Here is a 24,493-nt window from a genome sequence, read left to right as displayed (position 1 = left end):
TTCTTTTGAATTTCTCTGTTCTAGGCAAAGCAAAATTTTTGTAGAAATTGTGTGAACTATGCTCGGTACTAATAGTGTTAATCTTTTTTAGAGTCAATGAAAGAATGGTACTCATGCTATTTTTAGGATGTATCAAGTTAAAAGAGTTTAGGGTGAATTTACTAAGTTGTAATGTACAGGGCATAAATTTAGGAAGTCAATTTGGTGTGTATGATACTTTTGGGATGCGGATTAATGGGTAGTTTAGCAAGGTAGCTAATGAATGAAGTTACATTTACGCCTTTGGATGCAATTGATTGTAACTGTAATGGAAGTCAAATTATTTACTTCAGAGACATGAGTTAAGGTCAATTAAATTAAAATGTGTCTACTCCAATGTTTTTGGCTGCTTAGTAACCGGGAATCTTCATCACAAATGTTGATTTTTGCGTAAAACGACAACTGATATTAAGAGTATGCAAAGCATTCTAAGTATATTATATGTTGAGTAACCAGGTGCATTCATCACCCATGTTTGTATTTGCGTCAAAATACATATTAATAACTTAGGAAAGAATAAAATGCCCCACAAGTGGTGTGTTGAAAAGCTTAAGTGTGGGGGTTCTTGCGGAAAAAAAAAAGAAGAGAAAAAGGATGACCTTCAAGATCTCATGTGTTGGTTGGTGACTCTATGCTATTTAGTGGTTAAATCCATGGCATTTGAATTTGCATTTGTAATTTCTTTTGTTGACAATCTAGTTGAGTTGCTTATTATGAAGTGTTTATAAAGTGTTCATGTACTTATATTGATGTCTCTTGAATTTTTTTGAATTTACATTGCGAATTGGTGATTCATCCTGGATTTAGTTGACTTGTGTGCTCTTAAATAAAATATGAGCAGTGCATTAGTGAGACTCTTGTGATTAACATAGTGAACCGAACATAGTTGTATTTAATTTGATTTTTGCAAAGATTTTGCTTGACTTGTGTCTTTGTTACTTGGGGACAAGTAACAGTTCAAGTGTGGGGGGATTTGATGAGAATGAAAATTATCATATTTTTATCCCTTAATATGTAGTTTTTTATACTTATTTAGTGCCTAAATGGACTCATTATTCTTATATTTCGATTTATGACACGAAATGAGGTGTTAAGTGGAAAAGAAGGCTAATCGGGTAATTTGGACATTTCGGCGCCACGTGGTAATTTGGGCATAACTCTCCCATTTGGACTCTGATTGAAATGTTTCAAGATGTGTTGGAAAGATAAAGAAAATTTCTACAACTTTCATGTTTTGAGTTTTGATAGGTACGGACTTCATCGAGGTAAAAATCGGGCCCTAATTATCTACAACCTGACTGCTGACGTGCTGGAGCAATTCCTTAGCCTGCAAGTTTTCATCCGGGAATTCACCACTCTCCCACTTACATGAGAACAGGGTTTTATCTGAAGAGAAGGATATAAAAAGAGGAGAAAAAGAGGAGATAAGGGTTCGAACCCCTGAAAGAAAATTGAAGAAGAAGCTGCTAGGGAGAGGAGAAGGCTGCTGAATGCAAATTGGAGAAAGATCATAGCAAGGAGATCGAAGATTGATGCAAAGATTCATAAGTTGTTTTCCTCTTTGGTTTTGAAGTTTGGTAACCTAGATTCAATTAGGGTTTTTTGAGGTTTCTCTATTGAATCTTTCTTCTTTCTTTCTTTATGCGAACCATGATGAGTTTTAATTCTGATTTGTAATTAAACTTAGGCAGATCCAATTGAGTATGACTTGTTCTTGGGATTCTTGATTGGGGTTTTAATTTATAAAACAATCTTGGCCGAATTGTTCTTGCATCTGTGATTACTTTAATTGTTTGAGAAAGAGTTAGGTAATTAGATCATCTAATCAAGAAAAGGATTGAATGCATTTTAGAGATAAATTGCATGCTTCGGTTGGCAATCATTCATACTTGAATTGATGACCTGCAAATTCTTGTTCTTAAGGCATCTTTGGTGAGTAAAATTCTGATAGAGATACAGGATTTGTCATTCAGAGATAGGGTGGGCTGCGCTTGAGAGAGGTTGCTCATAGATTAGGGTTTCGCCAACCCAAGACTGGCTTCACCTCAGTTGGATAGCTTAAAGATTTGATGGCTGAATCGGTTCTATCAATTCTTGTATGCAGTGACTCTTCTTATCATTAAGAGTGGTTTGATCCGAAAGTAATTAGGGTAGTTTGCTTGTTCTTAATTATATCATGAGGGGCTAGGTTTTTATTGTTAGGGACTAATGCTTGATCATGCATTGAATTTCATTCATTAATAAAACCGATGAGGTTCTTGTTATATTGTGTTATTTGTGCTGATTACATGTCATTGGCTGATCTCCAATGAATCGTTCTTTGATCAAGATTATTCATCAAGAGATGATAATAGAGGTGGAACTAATAACACTTATTCGGCCAATAATTAGGTAGAGATATCAATTGTTGGTAGGATTTTCGTAGAGGTGTATTGATAGCTTGTGTTTATGCAAAGAGGATTTTGATTGAAAGAATGAGAATTCATTGATTGTAGTTCCCTTTAATTGAACATAGGTTTAGCTAATCGAGTCTTGAGAAAGATCGATTAGTGCTTTTAGGAAACACCTTGGAATATAACAGCCCTCGTGAGATTTTATTGATGTTGAATCTTGATGATTGTGATAGGATTATTCCCTAGCAACTTTGTTCAAGGTACTTGTTTTTGTGATTTAATTTCCTTAATCAGTAGCGCTAGTTTGAATTCCTAAATCGCAAACCAAATCAATTATTGCTTTAAACAAGTTGAGAAGAAATTAATAGGTGGTTAAATAATTCATTCCTCGTGGGAACGATTCTGTACACCTTATTATATTACTTGCACGACTCCATACTCTTGCGGATAGTTGACAGTTAGCCTCGGCTATGGAGCTCTTCCTAGTAGCTGCTCCGAACACAGGACAAGCATCGTATGTGCATAGGCTATCCGTGTGCGTTGCCTGTGCCCCATAATGGCGCTAACATCATCCATCGTAGGTCTGTACATAGGACGAGCATCGAGGTTGATTGATTAAGGCCGTGCACAAGATTGTACAAGGGGTCCGGTTTGGCATGTCCTTGAGCCGGAGTCGACGGGCGAACCAGCCCCATCTCTTGGCATCATTTCATGTCATGTGATCGATGCCACGTGGAGCCCGTCGGTTCGAGCTATCAAGTCAGCTGATCCATGGCCATTGGATCAATTGAATCTAGGCCGTACATTTTCCTTTAAATAGGGAGGCTAGTTGAGCGAGACTTCATCATTTGCTCGAAACCTTTAGTCTTGGAGCTATTGAGGACACCTCAACCTTCTACAGCTAGTTCCTTAAACTTCCGTTTCACTAACATTCTTAAGTAAATAACTTTTGTCTTCAACATGTCGACCTCGGATTCTGGTTGTGAAGCTTACAACCTTCCTAACTAGAGTACTCTCAACAGCATTCCTAGTAGTGATGAGAGTGACAGTAATGACTTCGAGAGCTCCTCTCGGACGTCTAGCATCCAGGTGTCAAGGAAGAGGGTCATGTCTCGCGGGGCTGGGCATGACCAACAAAGTGCGGACTCTACCAATGAAAGTGCTGGTTCCATGCAGCCGAGGGCCGACGCCACAAGAAATGTTTTTGTGTTTCCTAAAGTGGTAGATGTGGAAGAGGTTGAGGAACTTATGGTCAATGAAAGAGCCAAGGCTGAGCGCCGAGGCGTGATGTTGGGGCATTATCCCCGCTCTGAACTAGATAGCATTCTCGGCAAGGAGCAAGTTAGGTCTTTGGCTGACAAGTACTACATTAGGGGTACTATAGGGTTAGAGTCCCCTGCATTGGTGATAGGTCGTGGCTTGCTCCTGAAGGGGAGGCGTGCATCCATGAGCATTACCTTCACTTTGGATTGTAGTTTCCCCTGCACCCGCTAATTCTTGAGATTCTAAACCACTATAAGCTCATCCTTAGCCAATTCACACCCAATGTCGTTAGGACGATAGTGGTTATCTTGGTGATGGCCCATCTATGAGATGTGTTTGTGACTCTGAACACATTTCAGAGTTTGTTTGCATTGAGGAAGCATCCCGACAAGGAAGGCTTGTGGTATTTCCAAGGCTGACAGGGAAAGGTGGTGGGTAGTTTCCCCAAGGTTGGTCTTTTCGGTCTGGTTGGGAGGACCCAGATACACTGGCCAAGAGGATCGCACCATGCAGCAGTGACGAGGAGATGGCCGTGATGAATCGGCTTTGGTTGGGCAGGACGATTCATGCTAGCCCCCTAGTTAAGGAGGAGGCCTTGGTGATGGCTAGACTTAGTCCTACCCATGTGGTATGGACGCTCCTATCGCTTCTAACTGTTGCTAGTTTCTTTCTTGTAGAGATGGACAACAAGAAGAAGGCAAAGTTGCTAGAGGCTATAACGTCCAAGAGGCTATAGCATCTAGAAGGGAGCTGATGAGAGCACACCTCAGCACTAGCAGGGGGAGGCAGCCACCAAACAATGGGTCGAGGCCGAGGTAGCCCGTGAAAAGACGATGGCGTATAAGTGCCCTATGGAAGCGACCCAAGACCCTCAACAAAGAAACTTCAGCTACATGAACAACACCGAATTGAGGGGACCTCGAGTAAGTCACACCAGGGGGCTCTTCGTCCGTCCAACCCGTGGAGAACGAGCCAGTCAACCCTCATCGGATCTATTGGATGCAATGGAGCATCCAAGAGGGGGACTCCTTGTCCATGGCTAGAGTCGGCTGGCAACTCGCGGTCAGCATGGTTCTCCCCTGCAACCTCCAGTATTAGACGCAACACACCGTAAATTCGGTCCGGGACACGTTCTTGGACAAGAACGCCACGGTATTCTCGTACTTCTCTAAGTGTGTTATGTCGCCGACGTCTTCTTGGTGGAATGTGAGTGATAAGTTTTCCTTTTTGTGTGCAGATGGTCTCCTGCACACAAGGTGGAGGTGCTGATCTAGCAACTTCAATAGGCCAAGAGGAGATCGAGCACCTAAGGCAATAAACTTCCGATGCGCAGTCCGGTCGGGAGGTGGTCGAGGGACAGGTCCATGATGAGTACGAACATCGCAAAAAGGTCGAGGCTGAGGTGGCCACCAAAAGGGAGCTCATGAAGGAGCTAAAGTCTTCCTTGGCATCGATGGAGTAGAAGTTGGAGGAGTCGGTCGCAAAGGCGGTCGAAAAGTACAAGACCTTGAAGGAGCACGATGTGGACCCGACTTCCTTTACCTGGAGGGCTTTGACGATTGCAAGGTCCAATTGTTGAAGACACTACCGAGCTTTAACGCCATTCATCTGGACCCGTTCCCCACTGATGCTCAACAATCAGTGGATATACTGGGGATGGGGAATGACCCGACCGCCATTGCTACTACTTGGGTCGCTAATGATGCTACTCCTAGGGAGGCGACCGAGGCCAATGAGCTTAGACCGGAGGGGGCCAATAGAGAGTTTCCTTCATTTGGGCCTGCGTGCCCCTTAAAACTTTTTCTTTTCCTTTTTTTTTGTAAGGGGCGGACACCTCCCCCATAAGAGGCCTTTTTTTTTGTAAAGAAACTTGCAATTGAAGGCCTTTTGTGTGCAAATGGTCTCCTGCACAAAACTCTTTCTTCTTTTGTGCGAGGGGTCGATGCCTTCCCCTAAAGAGGCATTTTTGTAAAGAAACTTGCAATTCTTAATAAAATATCTCTTTTTTGCAAAAATGACTTTTACTTAGCCCTTCGTGAGGACGTTCTACCTTAGAATCTTTTAGGTCGAGGCCAACATCATAAGTTGCTCGACAACAATTGTTGAGGTCTAGAAACTTCTTACCTTAGCGAAGGAGGAAGGTGATTGCCTTAGCTAGAAACAAGCCCTTTTGCTTAATGCGCAATTTCGTAGGGGCTTTGTTGTTGAGAGCATGAGCGGTTGCCTTAGTGGAGAAGTGGTGTTTACTTAGTGTGTCATTCATCGTGTTTTTATTAAGTAAGCAACTGGCGATGACTCTTTGGCCTTAAAAAAGACTCTCCTCTTAGGGTCTTTAAGGCCGAGGTCGAGGTCGTGAGCCACTTATCAACAATTGTCGAGGTCTCAAGGGTTCGTGCCTTAGCTAAAAAGGTCAAAAGGCAACTAGGCATGTGACTCACAAAGTGTCATATGCCTTGGGCCGACATCTGGTCTGGGCATATACCTTAATACGGCAAGTCGGCCGAGGGGGCGACATCTGGTCTGAGCATATAACCTTAAGGATGGTTGTATACTCTAGTCGGTTGGGACGAGAATGTATAACCTGGCCAGAGAATGTTTACACAAATAAAGATTCGATCAAAATGAGAGGAACTTGCACTTTTCATTCACAAATTTCCACTAAGGTATTTACATTTCTACTGATAGTACATCTAGAGATTTTTAGAGTTCCAGGTATGAGGCATAGGTCTTCCACCCATATATCTCAACCGAAAGGTGTCGGGTCCTACTACTTGCTTGATTCTATAGGGCCCTTCCCAATTTGGGCCAAGCTTTTCGATGCTGAGCTTAAGAACCATAAACTTTCTGAGAATGAGGTCACTTTCATTGAAGTGATGCTCCCTAACTTGATATTTATATTATCTTGCAACTCTTTACTAGTAGCTCGTGACCCAGATTTGGTCTTGCTCATGGACACATTCCAACAGGTTAGGGTTGTTCCTTAACTCTTCACTGCTCTTAGGTTCCTACTATACATTTGTTCTTAGGTTCCTAGGTTTGGAAACTTAGAGGCACTAAAAACATTTAACTGGACCTTTTGCTCCTCAAATGAAATGTCCATTTCTCCCGATTTACAATTAATGCTTTCATTGGTCATTGCTAGAAACGACTATTCTACGATTATCGGGTTGTGGTTCAGTTCCTCAGTTGAGGTCATGGCTAGGACAACAAAGTCTACAAGGAAATAACAATTCTCTATCCTAACAATGATGGCCTCGATAACACCTCGAGGAGTCTTGACCGACCAGTCAACGAGTTACATAATTACCAGGGTAGGTTTTAACTCGCCGATCCTGAACTTTCATAGATAATGGACAGAAGTAGATTTACATTGGCCCCAAAATCCAATAGGGCCCAATCAAAGGCGATTCAAGAGATGACACAGCATATGAAAGGAGCACCCGGGTCTTTCATCTTCCGGGGTTGTTAGTTTAGAGCAACCGCACTAATGTCTGCCAAGAGCATCACTTTTTGTGGGGCCGCTCATGGCTCCCTCTTTTGAGTGCACAGCTCTGTCAGGAACTTGGCATAGGCTGGGAGGCCCGGTACATGTTGAATCGCATCAAGGAGAGGGATGTTAATATGGACTTGTTTGAAGAGCTCCCTGATCTCCTTGTAGTGAATCTCTTTCTTCTTTCGCAAAGGCCCGACTATAAGTATGGTTGGAAAGGGGACCACAGGTTGGTTCACTAAAGATTCTTCTTCTAAAGTTTCCTATCCTTCTTCTTCTCCCCCCAACATAGGGTCTTCCTACTCCTTTTCTTCTTCTTCAATTTTCTTTTCCTCATATGGGTCTTCTAAAATTCTCCCACTCCTTAAGGTTGTAACAGCTTCGGCATTTTTGAACTGAGGGTTCTTAGGAGGTGGTTGAATTTGTTGTGTAGGAAGACCCAGTAGCTGATTCCTAGGGTTTGCAACCGGTTGACTCAGTAATTGCCCTACTTCTCTCCTTGCCTTGGCTTCGACTAGCAATCCAATTGGGCTTTCTAGTATGGCAATGGACTGCTGCTGATTTAGGATTAGCTGCTGAAGCTGCATGAATTGGTCATCTACTGTATGGGTTTGAGGAGGTTGTGGGTAAGCTTGATACAGTTGGGCCGGTTGGTTCCTAGTATACACCTGCTAGAACTGATTCCACACTTGTGGCCTCTGAAATTGTTGGGCCATGGAGTTAAATGGAAGGTACTGTTGTTGGGACTGTATGTAGGTTTGACATGGTTGTGCCGGTTGGGTCCCAAGGTAATCATTGTACTCCTAGTGAGTCCGGGCTTCGGACCATTGAGAGTGCACATCTGGTAGGTGGTTTCTTGGGCTTGGGCCCTATAAGTGAAATTGGGATGATTTTCCCACCTTTATGGGCAAAAAAATGATAATATCAGCAATTAAATAAAACTATATGATGCATGCTCTAGAATTTAAAATTTGAAGTTTAAATTCAAATTCAAATTCAAATTTAAATTTAAATTTAAATTTAAATTCAAATTTGTAATTTAAACTCAAATTCAAAAATTTGAATAATTTCCTATTTAACAATTAATTATTCAATTAAATAACAAAAAAAGGAAATTAAATAAAGCAACAAATAATTATTACAAAGAAAAAATAAAAAATTAATTATGCTAAAAAGAATTAAAAACTACCAAAAATAAATTCTAACAAGAGAGAAAAAAAATAGCTACTCAAAAGGTGAAACCGAAAATAAAATAAAAAAATGATTATGTGGCAATAAAAAAATAAAATAAAAATTTTATATCTGAAAATAGAAAAAACAAACCTACTAAAACAGAGATTCGAACAAGAAATTAAAATAAAGAAGAAAATAGATCTAGAAACAAAATGAAAGAAAAATAATACTAAAAAAATAAATCGGATATGGAAAAAAATTAATTAAAAATTCGAAAATCACTATTCTACCAAAAAAAAGAGTTTGAAAAACTTGGTGTGTCGAGAAGGATGTCGTTAACCACTTCGGGACACTAGTTTTAATATTTATAAAATTTTTTTCCGATTCTCAAACAATTACAAACGCAGTAAATGGTGAGAATGGGTCGTATCCACAAGGAAGTGAGGGAAAAATCGTTACGAACTTTAATCTGGATAAAAGAACACAAAGGGAAGTTGCAGAATCACAAAACTTTAATTAATTAAATTGGAATTCATTAGAAATAAGATTCGAAAACTGTTGAAAGTGAAAAGTTCATAAAAATAAATAAATAAAAGAAATTAAATAAAAAAGTTTGTAATTCGATCAGAGGTAGCACTCTCTAGATCTCTCCTTTGACCCTCGAACTTCTCAAGCTTGGCCTTCTTTCTTACCTGGCCAAATTCCAAATCTGCAGAATAGAAACAAAGCAAAAATTAAACTTTATAAAAGTAAATTTGCAGGAAGGAAAAATTAGACTGGAAATTAAAGAACAAAAGTTAAATCTAAAACTGAATTAAAATGATTGGATCGATTCCAGAGGTGGCAGTAATGACTTTGGCGAACTGCAAGCTGGAACCCCTCCTCTTGCCTGGGCGTTTTCCTCTTCCTCTACCTTTGAACTTCTCAAGAACAACCTTCCGTCTTATCTGGGGGCAGAATCCAACCCCATCTCAGGAGCCCTTGGGTCCTTTTTATAGAGAAGGATGGACACAACTGGGATTAGAGAGAAAGAGGGGGGCGACAGCTAGGTTTTAGCAAAAATGACACAGCTTATGAGAGAAGCACCCGGGTCCTTCATCTTCTGGGTTAGTTAGCTTAGGAGGACCGCACTAGCGTCTGCCGAGAGCATCACTTTTTGTTGGGCCGCTCGTGGCTCCCTATTTTGAGTGCACACCTCTTTCAGGAACTTGGGATAGGCCTGGACATGTTGAATCACATTGATGAGAGGGATGTTAATATGGACTTGTTTGAAGAGGTCTCAGATCTCCTCATTGCGAATCTCTTTCTTCTTTCGTAACGGCTCGACTGTGATTGCGGTTGGCAAGGGAACAACAGGTTGGTTTACAAAAGGTTCTTCCTCTAAAGTTTCATTTCCTTCTTCTCCCCCCAACTTAGGGTTTTCTTGCTCCTTTTCTTCTTCAATTTTCTTTTCCTCATACGGGTCTTCTAAAATTCTCCCACTCCTTAAGGTTATAATAGCTTTGGCATTTCCGAACTGAGGGTTCTTAGGAGGTGGTTGAATTTTTTGTGGAGGATGACCCGGTAAGTAATTCCTAGGGTTTGCAACCGATTGACTCGGTAATTGCCCTACTTCTCTCCTCGCCTTGGCTTCGGCAAACTATCCTATTTGGCTTGCTAGTCTAGGAATGAACTGCTGCTTATTTAGGATTAGCTGCTGAAGCTACATGAATTGGAAATCTATTGTACGGGTTTGAGGAGGTTGTGGGTAAGCTTGATACGGTTGGGCCGGTTGGTTCGTAGGATACATCTACTAGAACTGACTCTGCACTTGTGGCCTCTGAAATTGCTAGGCTATGGCGTTAGATGGATGGAACTATCGTTGGGACTGTGTGTAGGTTTCACATCGTTGAACCGGTTGAGTCCCAGGGTTGTCATTGTACTCCCAGTGAGTCTGGGCTTTAGACCATTTAGAGTGCACATTTGGCAAGCAGTTTCTTGGGTTTGGGCCCCATAAGTGAAGTTGGGCTGATTTTCCCACCCATGGTTATATGGGCAAAAGAATGGGTTAGCATTGGGTTGGAAAAATCTGTTGGCCGCATGTATTTGGCCTGGAATGACTGGTTGACATGGGCCCACCGTAGGGCACTAGCTAACAAGATGGTCCGGGCTTGCATAGATGGAACATGTTGGATAGGATGACAATGTTGGGTATGGGCCACTTTGTTGACGAAATGCAAGGACTTGATCAAGTCTTTGGGCAATCCCATTAATCCTATCCAGTTGTTGAGAGACACGGTTCTAATCTATCTATGGCTCAGATTGGAAGTAGTTTCCCATTCCACAAACTCCAGCCATTGCATTCATTTTATTTTGTTTTAACCCCCCCCCCCCCCCCCCCCTTTTCTTCTTTTTAGGAAATTTGAAATTTAGATTTTGAAATTTAAATTCTGTAATTTAAACTGAAATTTGAAATTTGAAATTTTAATTTTTTAATTTTTTAATTTTTTAATTTTTTAATTTTTTAATTTTTTTAATTTTTTTGAAATTTGAAATTTAAATTCAAATTTTGATTTTGAAATTTAAATTCAAATTCAAAATTTTAAAATTTCAAAATAAAATGCAAGCAAATCAACCACACGACCAAGGGCTGACCTTGGGTTTCCTAAACTAGTGGTCCAACCAATGTGAATCCTCTTAAGTTCACTTGGAATTGCACTACTTCCTTTGGTTAGCCAGGTAAGAGGTGGGGATGTGGGAGGCTCCCCTTGCTCTCGCAACGACCTAATTAAGTAACCACAAAACCCGCTTACGCTTAGTAGTTTAACCTCATTCCTTATATACCAATCGCCGGTTTTGGAAACTAATCACAATCTTCCCTAAAATTCAGCACACTTTTGAACCAACTATGAGGCTCCATAAAGGATCTTGCTATCCATATTGTAAATTAGGGTTTAGAGTGAACCGCACGTGAAGGGTGGTGACTTTTGGGCCAAGGGTCGTGATGAAATCCCCACTTGGGGGTAGAATTCAACCCCTTCTCAGGAGCCCTTGGGTCCTTTTTATAGAGAAAGATGGACACAACTGGGATTAAAGAGAAAGAGGGGGGTAGCAGCTGGGTTTTAGCAAAGATTGTTAGACAGTTGTATGCCCTTAGCTCCAATCAGAATGATGTACATTATGAATTTATTGTAAATGAATAAAGTACATATTTGATTCATGTTCCTATGGTCTGTTTTTGTGTAATACCCTTAAACTAGACACTTATGAGACTCGTGTTAGTTTAGAATGTTCACAGCCGTTGGATAAGTCTGGGGAGATTTATCCTGCCAAGGCTGACACTGGTGTGCTGTCAAATGTTGGGGTGGCCTGTCTCAGCCGCCAAGGTGAGACCCAAGGCACATGCAGTGTAGGATTAATTTAATCTTTGAACCGGACCAGATTTCCAGTATTGCCCTAGACCTTGGAGATTGATGGGCAAAACTGGAAAGTTACACCTGATCCCTAGACTCAATTATAATACTGCACTAGGTGTCGGATTGGGCTGTCTTTGTTATGCCAATCAGTGAGATCCTTAGCGGGGGTCAAAACATGGGAATGTTGGGATAGTCTGAGAATTCATTTGAGTGGGTGATCATAGTGACAGGATCAGCCCCTTTGTTGGACAAAGGTAATGATCGGGGATGCACTCTCTCTAATGGAAACCAAGACTGCCAGCAGCCGATTTCAATCGTTGAGATTTGTTTTGCAAAATATATTTTATATGAGATATAAAAGTATATATATCACGGTTTCTAAACATTTGCAAAAGGTTTAAATTCCCGGGATCCATGTGAGTAGAGAGTGCAACACTATTCCTTGTAGCCGAGGGAGAGATCCTCTCTTGTCAGGCAGTGTTTGATCATTATGGGCTGAGAGGTTAAGTGTAAGACCATTGAGGGTAATACTTGATGGGCTAATCTTGCATCTGCCCATAGTCCCTGAGTGTTACAAGGTGGCTTGGCCCAGGGACCACTTAGGGTAAGTGTTGGGCCCATAGAGCCCATGCGATGGGTTTCAGGGGGTGCACTATCCATAACTGTGTATTCGGCCAGGCCTTGTAACAAAGGCTGGGCTGAACCCATGCGGCTGATGTGTAGATCAATGTTTGGGTCCCATGCCATACAAGGAAGCCCAATTGGGCAGCAGTTTGGAAGGCTAAGTGAGCACGTAACCTTATTCGGCCTAAAGCCCATTTCGAACTGGAATGATTTGATCAGTTAAATTAGGGGCGAATTCTGAGATTAGATTAGCAGATAGGATTGGGTCTTAACCCTATCTACTCAGAGAGTCCAGATCTAAATGTGATTCAGATCTGGAAACCTCCTAATGAGATTAGGAGAAAGCTGATCTAATCTGCAGATAAGATAAGGGCTTACCCTTACGGGTGCTACGGGAACACAAGATAGCTCTGGCTTGGAAGATAGCAGATATCAAGGGCATCAACCCATCCATATGCACTCACAAAATTCTAATGGAAGATGGAAGCAAGCCCTCGGTTCAGCCTCAAAGAAGCCTGAACCCGAACATGAAGGATGTGGTGAAGGCAGAAGTCATCAAACTGTTAGACGCATGTATCATTTATCTGATCTCAAACAGCTCATGGGTGAGCCCCATACAAGTAGTGCCGAAGAAGGGTGGCATGACTGTGGTACCGAATGCGAAGAATGAACTCATACCAACTAGGACGGTTACCGGGTGGTGGATGTGCATTGATTACCAAAAATTAAACAAAGCCACATGCAAGGATCATTTCCCTCTACCCTTCATCGATCAAATGCTAGAGAGGCTAGCCGAACATGAGTTCTATTGTTTCTTAGATGGGTACTCGGGCTATAATCAGATTCCGCTTTCACCGGAAGATCAGGAGAAGACCACCTTCACATGTCCCTACGATACCTTTGCTTACAGGAGGATGCCATTCGGTTTATGCAATGCTCCAGCAGCATTCCAGAGGTGCACGATGGCGATATTTTTTGATATGGTTGAGAAGTTTATGGAGATTTTCATGGATGAATTTTTAGTCTTTGGTTGTTCCTTCGATGCATGTTTACATAACTTGGAAAAGGTACTCAAGCGTTGCAAGGAAACCCATCTAGTGCTGAACTGGGAGAAATGTCACTTCATGGTGCAAGAAGGTATTGTGCCTGGGCATAAAGTTTCGCAGAGAGGGATTGAGGTCGACAGAGCCAAGGTGGAGACAATTGAGAAGTTGCCACCACCAACATCCGTCCGGTCCGTGAGAAGCTTCTTGGGACATGCAAGATTCTACAGAAGGTTCATCAAGGATTTCTCCAAGATAGCAAAGCCATTGTCTAATTTGCTACAAAAGATGTGTGATAAGCTTAAGTTATTCATAAGAATTTGGGGTGTTTTTAGGCTTAATTGGTGAGATTCTATGGTTAATTTGGGTATTTATGAGTCAATTTAATCCATTCGGGTTTGGTCACTTTTCAGGTAACTAATCGTCAAAGATGAAAGTTCTGTGCCAATTTGGGACAAGATGATAAAGATCAGGGACTAAAGTGCAAAGCTCCACACCCAATTGCAGCCCAACCGAAACCTTATGGGAGAACAACCCAACTGCAGTTCGGCCCACTAAGAACAGCAGCCTAGGGGAGGCTCCAAAGGCGGATAGCTTTAGAGAAGGAAGGGAGGCTGAAGAGAAAAGGTATAAAAAGAAAAGAAAAAAAAATTAGGGTTGGGACCCTTGAAGAAAAAAGCAGGAGAAGAAGAGAGGAGGAGAAGATCTTTTTGGACGAAGCACACTTGATAACTATGATTATAACCCTAGCAAGTGCACTAGTTATCAAGTAGTATAAAAATATTGTTCCCACGAGGATTTAACAAAATAAGTATTAGAACTACAGTCTTCCCTAATTATTTGGACAATCGAATTTCAGATTTAAGAGTAAAAGCTAATGAAAAGCAGAAAAAAGAAAACAAGAGCAGAAGTAACCAGTGCTGAAGTATGTAACGATTGATTGAATTCGCTAGGACTTTTGGTCCACCTAACCATTCCAATGAAAATTAATGTATGAGATTACCCAAGATAATTTGTCATTCCCATAAGCTGAAGTCTTTCCAATTTTATTTATTATTCTCTCACGAGATATACTAAAACTACTTCTATCAGGTAACCCCTCGATCTCTCGACAAGAGTTCTCAAGATAGAAGTGCATTAAGTTCAAGGGAAAACTATTATATTCAGATGAATCGTGTGTATATACCCCTATATACCATTCAATTCACACCATGAATTATGTGGTCAGCTATATGAATTCCTCTCTCCATTCATTCACATACGCCTAATCAATTAAGAGATGGTCACTCCTAATAGCATTAAGCAAAGTACTCATAGACTATATGGAAATCATGATCTTGGATAAATTAGAATAAAAATATATTCATTATTATGATTAGGCTTTCCATAGTCCTAGCTACAAGTAAATCAGTTCATACTAGAGGAAATAAAATAAACAAGAGGAAAGAAAGAACTCAAGGTGTCGCCCTTAGAGTTGAGGTCTCCTCTCCTCCTTGCCGCCACCTTCTTCTTGCCGTCTTCTTGCTTTGTTGACTGATTTCTCCTCTGCTTCTTGATGATCTCTCTAGTCCGCCCCCTACCCCATTATATAGCTTAAGGGGAGGGGGTGGTCTCCTACTCTTTTTTGAAATTAATCTCTCAAAAATAGAAAGCCCTAGTCTAATCCTACTCTTATCTCTTCGTCTAATGAACTCAATCTCTTTATCTTTATGGGATTACATCATAAATTTAGATCTCATAAGACACTTCCCAGTTTCTTGTTCTTGGATTCGTATTAGACATCCTCTGCAAATTGGGCTGCTGCCAGTCTTTTCTGGAAGTTGGGCTTCAGCTGCGGATTGGGCCTTCCTACGAATTTGCCTTGAATTTGGGCCCGGATTTGACTTCGATGCAGGCCGAATCTGCGAAATTCCAAAACAAGAAAGTTGTGGTTTTCTCTCTTATCTATCCAGTGGGTCTTTAATCAGCCCAATCGGAGTTCGGATACGCGAGTTAGGCCCAGATTACTGAACGGTGCCGAAACTGTGAAAAATCGTTCGATTTGCCTTTCTTTTTCTTCGGATGCCTTCTTTCATGTCCTGAACCGAAATACAAAAGTAATGAGTCCATTTAAATGTAAATTAAGTGTAGAAAGACTGAATTTTCATAGATAAGAATATGATTGATTTTCTTCGCATCAACACTCAATTCGAAGAGAAGGAGAAAAAAGGAAAACACAAGAAAACAAGGGCAGAGACAAGATTGAAGATTCTTGAGCCAAGATTGAGAGATTGGTTGCAAGATACTTTCTTTTCCTCTTGTAACATTATGTTTACTCTTGATATTGGGATGTTGCTTGTTCTTAATTACATCATGAGGGGCTAAGTTTCTATTGTTGGGATTAATACTTGATCATGCATTGATTTTCATTCATTAATAAAATCGATGAGGTTCTTGTTATATTGTGTTATTTGTGCTTATTACTTATCATTGATTGATCACCAATGATTCATTCTTTAATCAAGATTATTCATTGAGAGATGATAATTGAGGTGGAACTAATAACCCTTATTCGACCAATAATTAGGTAGAGATATCTTTTGTTGGTAGGATTTCCTTGTATGTGTATTAACAGCTTGTGTTTATGCAAAGAGGATTTCGATTGAAAGAATTAGAATTCATTGATTGTAATTCCATTTAATTGAACATAGGTTTAACTAATCAACTCTTGAGTAAGATCGACTAGTGCTTTTAGGAAACACCTTGGAACATAACAACCCTCGTGAGATTTTATTGATATTGAATCTGGATGATCGTGATAGGATTAATCCCTAGCAACTTTTTTATTGATTTTGTTCAAATTACTGGTTTTTGTCATTTAATTTCCTTAATCAGTAGCACTAGTTTAAATTCCTTAAATCGCAAACCCAAATTGATTATTGCTTTAAACAAGTTGAGAATAAATTAATAGGTGGCTAAATAATTCATTCCTCGTGGGAACGATTCTGTATTCCTTACTATATTACTTGCACGACTCCGTACTCTTGCGGATAGCGGTCAAGTTTGGCATCGCTGCCGGGGAAAGAATTTTATTTAACACCATAATTAATTTAGTTTCTCTTGATTTAAAGCGCAGTTCTTTATTAGTTTTTGCTAAATTTGTTTTTTTCCGTTCTTTCTTTAGGTAGTGTTTCGGCGTATGCAAAGAACTCGAAGTTCACAACCCGAGCTTCTTCCTTTCAGACCTGAAATCGAGAAGCTTGTTAGAGAAAATAGGAAAGCTCTGCAAGGAAGGTTTTCAGAGATGGTGAAGGATAATGGAGGTAACCTAGCAGATCGACATGATAATGAGAGAACTCTTAGAGATTTTGCTATGCCTGGGCTGCATGGTGCACAACAGAGTATTGCAAGGCCAAACATTAATGCCAATAACTTTGAGATTAAGCCAGCTCTACTCCAAATGATCCAATCAAGTGTGCAATTTTATGGCATGGGCAATGAAGATCCTAATGCTCACATTGCAAATTTCTTGGAAATTTGTGATACCTTCAAATATAATGGAGTTTCAGATGATGCTATAAGGCTTAGTTTTTTCTCTTTAACCTTGAAGGAAAAAGCTAAAGAGTGGTTAAATTTTTTACCACCAAATTCCATAACCACATGGGCACAGTTGGCATAGGCTTTCTTAGCTAAGTATTTTCCCCCAGCTAAAACCGCAAAGATCATCAAAGACATCACTACTTTGTAGCAATTTGAGAATCAATCATTGTACGAGGCTTGGGAAAGATTTAAGGATTTGCAAAGAAGCTGCCCTCACCATGGCTTACCTAAGGGACTTTTGATTCAGACTTTCTATAATGGAGCCACTCGCACTACTAGAGATACTATTGATGCTGCTGCAGGAGGTTCCTTGATGAGGAAAACTATAGATGCTGTTTTTGATCTTTTAGAGGAAATGGCAGCTAATGATTGTTTGTGGCCAGCCGAGCGGCTAAATCCACCTAGACAGGGAGGCAAATCAGAAGCGGACTCCATAGCATCCTTGCAGGCTCAAATTTCAACTTTAATCAAGCAATTGGGCACCATGAACGTGCAAGCCAACGCCATCAACAATTCTATGCAACCAATCTGTGAGTATTGTAATGGTATAGGTCACGTTAGTTCTGACCGTTGTGTTGGAAATTTTAATTTTGCAGGTGGAAATTTTCTGGAGCAATGCAATTTTGTGGGGAATCAATTCCAAGGAAGGCAGGTCAACAACCCTTACTCCAACACATATAACCCAAGGTGGAGAAATCACCCCAATTTTTCATGGAGTAGCAATAACAACAATGTTGGCAGTTCCAGTTTCCAAAACAACAACATGCCTAGACAACAAGGACCACCAGGATTCCAGCCACATCCTCAGTAGGATAGATCAACTCCTTTTGTAACCAAGCTGGATAAATTTATGGGCATGATGAGTAGCAAGATGAGCAACCAAGATGAGGCCCAGAGAAATGGAAGCTAAATTTGATCAAATTGCAAAGAACCATTCTTCTTCAATTCACAACTTGGAGGTGCAGATAGGCCAACTAGCCAATGCTGTTTTGGATAGGAACCAAGGTAATTTACCAAGCAACACTGAGACTAATCCAAGGGAGTAGCTCAAAGCAATTTCACTAAGGAGTGGGAAAGTGTTGGAGCCAAAGCAAGATGTGCAAAGTAAGAGGATAGGTACAAATGTTGAGAGTCCATCAACCAATGCTGAAATCTATGATGAAGAAACCAGTGATAAGTTAGAGGAGAACCAAGGTGACAGGGGGAATCACTCTAATGCCCAACCTTCACCCCATGTCACATGAATCCCTTTTCCTCAAAGACTGAAGAAGCAGCACACTGAAGAAGCAGCACACTGAACAGCAATTTTCCAAATTTTTGGATATTTTTAAGAAACTGCGGATCAATATTCCTTTTGCTGAGGCTCTTGCCCAAATGCCTCAATATGCTAAATTTTTGAAGGAGATCATCACTAATAAGAGGTGATGGGAAGATAACCAAACTGTATCATTGACTAAAAAGTGTAGTTCAATCATTACCAGCAAGATGCTTGAAAAATTGAAAGACCTAGGGAGTTTTACAATTCCATGTGTTGTTGGTAGCATTGAGTTTCCTAAGTGTTGGTGTGATTTAGGTGCTAGCATTAATTTGATGCCTTTGTCTATTTTCAGGAAACTTGGTCTTGGAAAAGTGAAACCTACCTTGATGACTTTGCAGCTGGCGGATCATTCCATCAAGAAACATCATGGCGTGGTTGAGGATGTACTTGTGAAAGTGGACAAGTTCATATTTCCTATGGACTTTGTTGTGCTAGATTTTTAGGAGGATCGTGATTGCACCTTGATCCTTGGCAGACCGTTTCTAAACACAGGAAAGGCTTTGGTTGATGTGTATGAAGGGAAACTGACCCTTCGAATTGGTGATGACAAAGTGGAGTTTAACATGTCCAAGGCTATTTAGCATCCTATGGAGGAAGAACTTTGTATGAGAATTGATGTGATCGATTCATGTGTGAAAGAAGTATGTCAAGTTAGTGAGGTAGAACAAGACTTTGAAGATGATGCAGCGATGGCAATGCTTGTGACACTGAACCTTTTGCTAAACCTGAATTACTAGTAAGAAGTGCTAACCCCACTCCTCCTTCTATTGAGCAGCCACCTAAGCTTGACTTGAAACTTTTACCATCACATTTGAGGTATGCATTCTTGCGAGATGATAATACCTTGCCAATTATTATCTCAAACAAACTATTGAATAAGCAGGAACAAAAAGTGTTAAATGTGGTAAGGCGTAGGATTAAGGCTTTAGGTTGGAAAATTTCTGACATAAAGGGTATTAGCCCTTCTATTGTGATGCACAGGTTTCACATGGTGTTAGACAGTTTTGTATGCCCTTAGCTTCAATCAGAATGATGTACTTTATGAGTTTATTGTAAATGAATAAAGATACATATTTGATTCATGTTCCCTTGGTATGTTTTTGTGTAATGCCCTTAAACTGGACACTTAATGAGACTCATGTTAGTTTAGAATGTTCACAGCCAGTGGGTCGGTCTGGGGAGACCTATCCTGACAAGGCTGACACTGTAGTGCCACCAAGTCGGTTGGGGTGGCTTGTCTCAGCTGCCAGGGTGAGACCCTAGGCACATACAGTGTAGGATTAATTGAATCATTGAACTGGACCAGATTTCCAGTATTGCCCTGGACCTTGGAGATTGATGGGCAAAACTGGAAAGTTACACCCGACCCCTACACTCGATTATGATACTACACTAGGTGTCGGATTGGGCTGTCTTTGATGTACCAATCAGTGAGATCCTTAGAGGGGGTCAAAACCTGGGTATGTTGGGACAGTCCGAGAATTCATCTGAGTGGGTGATCATAGTGACAGGATCAGCCCCTTTGTCGAACAAAGGTAATGATCGGGGATGCACTCTCACTGATGGAAACCAAGACTGCCGGCAGCCGATTTCAACCGTTGAGATTTGTTTTGCAAAATATATTTTATATAAGATATAAAAGTATATGTATGGTTTCTAAATTGTTTGCAAGAAAGTTTTAATTCCCGGGATCCATATAAGTGGAGAGTGCAACACTGTTCCTTGCAGCCGAGGGAGAGGTCCTCTCTTGTCGGGCAGTGTATGATCATTATGGGCTGAGAGGTTAAGTGTAAGACCATTGAGGATAATACTTGATGGGCTAATCTTGCATCTGCCCACAGTCCCTGGGTGTTACAAGGTGGCTTGGCCCAGGGACCACTTAGTGTAAGTGTTGGGCCCATAGAGCTCATTTGATGGGTTTCAGGGGGTACACTGTCTTCAGCAGTGCATTCAGCTAGGCCTTGTAACAAAGGCTGGGCTGAACCCATGTGGCTGATGTGTAGATCAATGCTTGGGTCCCACGCCATACAAGGAAGCCCAACTGGGCAGCAATTTGGAAGCCTTTTGAGTACATAACCTTAAATGGGCCTTAAGCCCATTTCGAACTGGGCTGATTTGATCAATCATTTAAAGGGGGCGAATTCTAAAGAGGGTCAGCTGAAAGGATTGGGCTTAGACCCTATCCACTTAGAGAGTCCAAGATCTAAATGGGATTTAGATCTGGAAACCTCCTAATTAGATTAGGAGACAGCTGATCTTATCTGCAGATAAGATAAGGGTTATCCCTTATCACTAAGGGACTTCTAATCCAAATATGATTTGGATTAGCAGCTCCTAATCTGATTAGGAGCTTATCCCTTTTGAGGTTATAAAAGGGGAAGGGGGCGACAGCGTACTACACAACAACATCCATAGCATTCTTCTCTTTGATGAAAGAGAGATTGAGAGATTTCCTGCATACTGCGAATTCTCTCCTGCCGCCACCTTCCTACTTTTGCCATTCCTTCAGTTCGATCTCCAGTTCTTGGGAGCAATCAAGATTGGATCTTGATTTCAATCTTTTGTGAAAAGATTGGTTGGAGCTGTACTCAAGTCGTCCAGTTGATCCTTACGAAGGATCAAGTTCTTTTGAAGAACGTTGCTGATTCTGCTCCACCCTGCACTGCGCCATCTTCAGTGGGAGCAGATTTTGGATCCTTCCTTGGGCGTGAACACCTTCATTGGGAGATAGTATTTGTCCGTATCATGTATAATCCTCTCCCACTCCTTTTGGTTCAGATCTGGTTCAGTTTATGGTTCAAGATTGATCCTTGAAAATATGATTTTCTAAATAGGGAATACGATTCCCAGTTGAAGGGAGAGATAAAATTTTTGAAATTCGCCCCTTATTCCGCAATCTTTTGGGCGTCCATAGGATGGATCTCTCATCCCTTCACATGGAGGATGGATTTCATGCCACAGCTGAGAGGCAAAGAAGATTGAACCCGCAAATGAAGGAAGTGGTGAAGAAAGAGATTGTTAAGCTTCTTGATGCAGGTATTATCTATGATATTTCTGATAGTTTTTGGGTCAGTCCTGTTTAGTGTGTACCCAAGAAAAGTGGTATGACTGTTGTGAAAAACGAAGATGGTGAGTTTATTTCTAAGCGGGTAGTTGATGGATGGCATGTGTGTATTGACTACCGTAAGTTGAATGTTGCAACCAGGAAAGATCATTTTCCTCTTCCTTTTATTGACCAGATGTTGGATAGAATTGCAGGTCATGCCTATTATTGCTTTTTGGATGGCTATTATGGATATAACCAGATTTTCATTTTTCCAGATGATCAAGAGAAAACCACTTTTACATGCCCATATGGCACTTTTGCTTATAGGCGAATGCCTTTCGGGTTGTGTAACGCACCAGCTACCTTTCAGAGGTGTATGATGGCCATTTTCTCTAACATGATTGAAGACATAATGGAAGTAGTCATGGATGACTTTTCTGTTTCTGGTGATTCATTTGATCTATGTTTGGCTAACCTTGACAGGGTTCTTAAAAGATGTGAGGAGACCAACCTTGTTCTAAACTGGGAGAAGTGCCACTTTATGGTGGAGGAAGGCATAGTTTTGGGTCACAAAATTTCTAGCAAAGGTATCGAGGTTGACAGAGCTAAAACAGAGATCATTGAAAAGTTGCCACCTCCTACATCGGTAAAGGGAGTAAGAGGTTTTCTTGGCCATGCTGGCTTTTATAGGCGATTTATTAAGGATTTCTCATCTATTGCTAAACCTCTTACTAATTTTCTGATTAACGATGTCCCTTTTGAGTTTGATGATGCATGTTTGAGTGCTTTTCACAGGTTAAAATAAGCTTTAGTATCTGCACCAATCATCTCACCACCAGACTGGTCTTCGCCTTTTGAGATTATGTGTGATGCCAGTGGTCAAGCTATTGGAGCTGTGCTAGGGAAAAGGAAGGATAAGAAGATGCATGTTGTATACTATGCAAGCAGAACTTTGGCGGATGCCCAGCTCAATTACACAACCACTGAGAAGGAGATGTTAACAGTGGTGTTTGCAGTGGACAAATTCAGATCATATCTGCTTGGCTCTAAGGTAATAATTTATACTTACCATTCTGCTCTCAGGTACCTTTTTGCCAAGAAGGATGCAAAGCCACGACTCATTCGCTGGATTTTACTCCTTCAAGAATTTGATATTGAGATCAGAGATAAGAAAGGATCAGGGAATGTAGTAGCTGATCATTTGTCTAGGTTGGAGGGTGTTGAGAAGAGAGATGATGAGCCCGAGATCAATGAGAAATTCCCAGATGAACTCCTTCTAGCTATTCAACATTTGAGTGCACCCTGGTATGCAAATTCGGCAAATTATTTAGCTTGTGATATTTTGCCACCAGATTTTTCTTATCAATAGAAAAAACGATTTTTTCGGAAGTTAAGCATTACTTATGGGAGGATCCTTACCTTTACAAGATTTGTGGTGATAATATCATTAGGAGATGCGTGCCTGAGGAGGAGATGCTTGAAATTCTTACTCATTGTCATGACTCAGCATATGGTAGTCATTTTGGTGGAACAAAGACTGCTGCTAAGGTTCTAGAGAGTGGTTTTTTTTTGCCTACATTATTTCAGGACTCTAGAGGGTTTGTTGCTAGATGTGATCGCTGCCAGCGAGTAGGAAATATCTCCAAGAGATATGAGATGCCATTGACTTCTATTCAGGAGATTGAACTTTTTGATGTGTGGGGAGTTGACTTCATGGGCCCTTTTCCATCCTCACATGGGAACCGTTACATTTTGGTGGGAGTGGATTATGTCTCCAAGTGGGTTGAAGCGATTGCATCCCCCACCAATGATGCTAGGGTAGTGATTAAGTTCTTGAAGAAGCTTTTCTCGAGGTTTGGAGTTCCTAGAGCTATCATTAGTGATGGGGGATCCCACTTTTGCAACAAACAATTTGATTTTCTCCTCAAGAAATATAATGTCTACCATAGGTTTGCTACACCCTATCACCCCCAGACTAGTGGGCAAGTCGAAGTATCTGATGAAACTAAAAAGTACCCTATTTTTATCCCCAAATATTCACTCTTTTTCATTAATTTATCACTTTATTGGACTCATTACTCTTGTATTTCGGTTCAGGTTAAGCAAGAAGGCGATTGGAAGAAAATAAGGCAAATCGGATGATTTTGCACAGTTTCAGCACCATTCAGTAATCTGGGCATAACTCTCAATTCTGGACTCCGATTTGGATAATTCAAGAGGCATCAAAAAGATGAAGGAAAGGCCCACAACTTTTATGTTTTGGGTTTTGACAGATTCGGTCCGCATCGAATACGAAACTGGGCCCAAAGTCGGAGCAAGTTCGCAGCCAGGCCCATTTCACAGCTGAAGCCCAACTCGCAAAAGAACCTTGAAGCAGCCCAAGTTATCAAAGCAGCCCAACCCGAACTCAAGAACCTAGAGTCCCAATTTTGAATGTAATCTCCAGAAAGAGAGTCTTATCAGATTTAAAGTTTTGAATGTATTCCTAAAAAGATAAGAGATTGAGATTACTAGATAGGATAGGATAGAAGTAGATCAGATTAGGACTTTCTAATTTTAAAGTTAATCTCCTAAAGGGAGTTGGAGAGAGCCCCTCCTCCTAAAGCTATATAAAGGGGGGGGGGGGGACCAGCCTTAAGCATCAGCCACTCCAAGATCCAAGAGATCATCAAGAAGACCAAGAAGTTCAAGAAAGCAGTTCAGCCATGGAGAAGCAAAGCATGGAGATTGCGCAGATCATGAGCAGCTAAGTTTCTTTTTTTGGTTCAAAGGGGGGAGGTTCGATTGTGTCATTGTGAGGTTCTGTAGTTAATTTATTTTCTTGCCTTTTAATTCAAGTATTCATTGATTCTTGAGCATATTTTTATTGGATGTTGATGTTAATTAGTTTGACAAACTAAATTAATGTTGATTCTCCTACTGCTATCCATGATTTCGGTGATCCGTAATTGTCACGAATAATGGTACAAGTAGCAATTAGGTTGAAATCTTTTTGGGTCAATTGTTCGTGACAGCCTTTGACCAATGTTTTAATATGGTTCAACCTAAAAGGAATTGATGGGACAAGATTCAGTAATTGCAGCTATCTCAATTATTGTTATTTGGTTTAACTATTTTCACAAATCTTAAT

General features: G+C 40.8%; 1 non-coding gene across 1 annotated transcript; it reads right to left on the bottom strand.

The window, feature by feature from the left end:
* Positions 1-17,117: 17,117 nt before the first annotated feature.
* Positions 17,118-17,224, bottom strand: LOC148802835 (small nucleolar RNA R71). Its single transcript, XR_016081635.1, has one exon. It is a non-coding gene; the product is annotated as a small nucleolar RNA R71 (small nucleolar RNA).
* Positions 17,225-24,493: the final 7,269 nt, after the last annotated feature.

The sequence above is a fragment of the Nelumbo nucifera genome, chromosome 1 (genome assembly GCF_055504915.1).
Source record: "Nelumbo nucifera cultivar China Antique chromosome 1, China Antique-T2T, whole genome shotgun sequence".
NCBI lineage: Eukaryota > Viridiplantae > Streptophyta > Magnoliopsida > Proteales > Nelumbonaceae > Nelumbo > Nelumbo nucifera.
Note: the sequence above shows the minus strand (reverse complement) of the source record. Positions and strands in the feature narration are given on the sequence as shown.